This window comes from Chrysochloris asiatica, unplaced genomic scaffold (genome assembly GCF_000296735.1).
Source record: "Chrysochloris asiatica unplaced genomic scaffold, ChrAsi1.0 scaffold00056, whole genome shotgun sequence".
Classification (NCBI taxonomy): domain Eukaryota; kingdom Metazoa; phylum Chordata; class Mammalia; order Afrosoricida; family Chrysochloridae; genus Chrysochloris; species Chrysochloris asiatica.
The window spans coordinates 5,444,655-5,449,066 of NW_006408574.1; positions in this window are offsets into that span (position 1 = coordinate 5,444,655).

Here is a 4,412-nt window from a genome sequence, read left to right on the forward strand (position 1 = left end):
AGCCTCATCTTTCTCCCGCGGAGCGGCTGGTAGTTTCGAACTGCTGACCTTAAGGTTCGCAGCCCGATTCGTAACCACTACGCTACCAGAGCTACACTGACCCTATATTGAGTTTCCAAGGAGCAGCTGGTGAATTTGAACCTCCAACCTTGTGATTCAAACCAACCTTGCAATTCAGAGCTTATTCTACAGCGCCACTCTGGTAGATCACCAGAACTTTCTTCTGAGGTACCTCTGAGTGGACTCGAACCTCTGACCTTTCAATTACTACCAAGTGCATCATCCAGCGACTCCTTAAATAAAAGCAGATTAGGGTTTCCGGGGACTGGGAGCAGGGTTGTATGGGAATGGGTACAGTGGGCTTCTTTCAGATGATGAAAATGTTCTAGAGTTCATTGTAGTGATCCTGGAACTCTGAATATACTCAAAACCATTTTAAACAGTGAATTGCATGGTGAGGTAAATTATTTCTTAATACAGCTGCTATTAAGAAGTCCAAGGCACATCTATGCATCGCACTGCAGTTGACACCATGTGTATCTTGCCTTCCAGGCCTGCTCTCAGCAGTTCCAATTCCAGCCTGCTGGATAAAACCTACACGCAGCGATTCCCAGAGTAAGACGTTCTTTTAAAATGTCCACGGTAGGGTGTTCTTGGCTGTAATCTTTACAGGAGCAGATCTCCGGGTCTTTCTTCTGCGGGATCACTGAGGAGATAGGAACCACCAATCTAGGTCAGTAATTGAAACCAAACCTTTGTGCCAGCCAGGGACTAAGCCACTCCTAAGTATGAGTATAAAGATGGCTGATACAACTTTTCCTCTAGTCCATTTCCATATTTTTAGCAAAATGTCTAGCCACAGATTCTGTGGAATTCTGCCAATATCTTTTCTGATGCCAGGAACTGGGCAAAATTAACAAGCACATGACTGAAATGGCCAGGATTCTGATTTATTTTGATCCGTGACTTGCAATCTCAGCTCTCTGGAAGCTGGTATTTCTTTCTTACTTCTATTTTAACATAAGACTTATCCATTTATCTCCATTCTATTTTGAGTGAGCCTTTACAATCCAAATCCATGACGCGTATGATCCCTCGCCATCTGATAAACATTAACTTGATACTTGAAATGCACACTTCACTGTACCCTGCAAAGTAAAGACTGTGTACGTGCCCATTTTATAGATGAGGAAACTGAGGCTTAGAAAGGTTAAATAACATGCTCAAGGTCATACAATCTGTAAATATCAGTCCAGGGCCTCAATCCACATCTGCCTGGCTCTGATCCCATGCTCTTCTGAATCAAAGTTGTTGTTTTATTTCCCCAGTAACTAGGTGGTGGTGGCTGTGTGCCATGGAGTCGGTTCCGACTCATAGCGACCCTGTACAGAGTTTCCGAGGCTGTAAATCTTTATGGGAGCAGAACACCTCATCTTTCTCCCACGAAACAGCTGGTAGTTTCGAACTGCTGACCTTGTGGTTTGCAGCCCGGATTCGTAACCACTACGCTACCAGAGCTCCTTTAGTAACAAGGTGGATAGTAAATATTTTAAGCTTTACAAGTCATGAGACAAACTTAATGACCCAAGAATGGGTGCTTACAAGAGAAAAGAGATTTCCACACATTTGAAATTTATCATACTATTTCCATGTCAGGAAATATTCTTCTTACTATAATATTTTTTTTTTCCAATCTACTTCAAAGGGTAAAAACTCTTTCAGCTTGCGGACTGTGCAAAAAGAGATGATGATAAACCCTTCCACAAGATGATAGATACCACAGGCTGCCTTTAAGCTAAATTAAATGAAATTTTGCAACAAATAGATGATCCTTACTGTTTTAAACTCAGTTTGCAAAAAGCCCCTCTCCGCCCCAGCGTCGGGTGGTGCTTACCACTGTACTCCTTCTCAGAGGAAGGGCTGAAACTGCGTTTAACTCCTCGTTTTTCTCTGGGGTACTGATACTTGACCTTGGAGAGACCCAATTTAAGCAGCACTTGAGTCTCTGTGGCAACCCCTGTGTGTCAGAGTGGAACTGTGCTTGCTCCATAGGGTTTTCAGTGACAGATTGTTCAGTAGATTGCCCGGTCTTTCTTCTGAGTCTCCTCTGGTAGACTCTGACTTTTAACCTTTCTGTGAGCAGCCAAGCTCAGTGAATGTTTGCACCACATAGAGACTCCATGACGGCAGCTGGTTGGTTTCTGACTCTTTTTGTAGTGGAAGGAGCACCCCACAGTAGGGGCTGAGCAGAGCAAATAAGCTCTTTCTCTGCCTGGGTCCCCAAAGCTCCACTTCCTAGCAATAATTCTCACACAGGTCCTGGTGCCCAATTCCAGCAGCTCCTTTTTACCTCAATTTTCTCCTTCGACTAGCTGAGAAACAGTTGGGATGGTAGCTATCTCCAAGCTATTGTTGTTGTTAAGTGACTTTGAGTGGGTTCCGACTCATAGTGACTCTGTATAGGGCTTTCGAGGATTTAAAAAATTCTTTGCGGGAGCAGAAAGCCTCATGTTTCTCCTGCAGAGCGGCTGGCAGGTTCAAACCGCAGACCTACGTGGTTCGTAGTCCAGTGTTTATTGTATGGAGCCACCATGCTCCCCATATCCAAGTCATTTGTTGTTGTTAAGTGCTGTCGAGTCGATTCCGACCCATAGAGACCCTGTATAGGGTTTCCAAGGAGCAGCTGGTGAGCTTGAACCATCGACCTTGCAGTTCAAACGGCTTTGCAGTCTGGCATATTAACCCACGGCGCCACACCAGGACTCCATGCAAGTCATAGGGAAGCTAAAATTCATGCCAATTTGTTTTTGGTTTTTCCTCTCATTTTTTGCAACTTTCTGCAGAGGGAAGAAGACTCTCTGGGCCAGCCACAGCCACTGGCTTAGAAGAAATGAAAGGTTTCAAAATTAACCCAGTTTCCCTTGTGCAACGGTGGTAAAAGACAAATAAACAAATGCATTTTCAGAAGCAGGATGTTTACAGATCTGCCTAAGAGTTTTCATTAGCAGTGCAGGAACCTCTTGAGAACATCGCTGACCAACCATTGACCAAATAATCTTTGGTCAGCAACACCAGTTAAAGCAGAAACAAACAAACAAGCAAAAATGGCTGCTTTCGTATTAACTCATGAGCCCCATGTGGCTCAAGGAGTCCTGGTGTGTTGCTATAAGATCCGCACTGGACTGCAAACCACACGGTCAGAAGTTCAAACCCATCAACTGCTTCCTGGAAATCCTACACTGGGTCTCTGTGAATCGGAGCAAATTTGAAGGCACTTAACAACAAAAACAACAATGTGTATCACAGTAGGACTATGTTCCACAGGGTTTTCGATAGCTGATTGTTCAGAAGTAGGTGACCGGGACTTTCTTTCAGGGTGCCTCTGGGTGGACTCGAACCTCTAACCTTCCAATTACCAACTGAGCTGTGTAACTATCTCCACCACCCAGGGACTCTTCGTTAATGCTGAATATCAACATTCAACCATCGTAGTGTCTTCTGCGAGGTTATACAACCACTTTGTTGTTGTTAAGTGCCATCAAGTCTGTTTCGACCCATAGTGACCCTGTATAGGGTTTCCAAGGAGCGGCTGGTAAGCTTGAACCACCGACCTTGTAGTTCAAACTGACTTTGCAGCCCAGCTCACTAACCCACAGCACCACACGAGGACTCCATGCAGCCGCTGGAAGGATGCAACAGAGCATTTTCTTCCCAGAAAATGTAATGCAGCTGGCAGGTGAAATATACACCTTTCATTGTTTGCAGAGGGTGTGACTTTCATTTCAAAGACCTATGGTAGTATTGTTTGAATTCATTATCTTATGTGGTTAAATGGTGCTATCAATAATGCTTAGCGTGCAGTCCAGGTGCTTGTAAATCAGCTTCCCACAAAATAAAAATAAGAATACCCTCTTCAAAGTCAGACTTGAATAGTGCATTATTCTCTCTAAAATATACAATCAGGCAAGCAGTAGGGATTGAACAAAACGAAAAAAATAATGTGTAATGATTTATGTTGAAATAGGTTAGAAGCCAATTGTAGTAATATCCTCTTCTCTTGTCAGGAGAAATTTGAAACTGACAGCGGAGGCTGTATTTAAGTCTCCCTTAAATACAGAAAAGTAGCGTTTTTATCATTTAGAGAAGTGTGTTCTAAAATCCACAGGCCGTTTAACTGCAAGGTCAGTAGTTTGAACCCAACAACTCCTCCATGGGAGAAAGAGGAGGCTTTCTGCTCCCATGAAAATTTACAGTCTCAGAAACCCTATACGGGGTAGCGTAAGTCAGAACCGGCTTGACGGCATACAACCATCACTACCACCATCCTTACAGAAGCCGACTGCCTCATGTTTCTCCTGGGAAGTGGCTGATGGGTTTGAACCGCCAGCCTTATGATCAGCAGCCTGATGCTT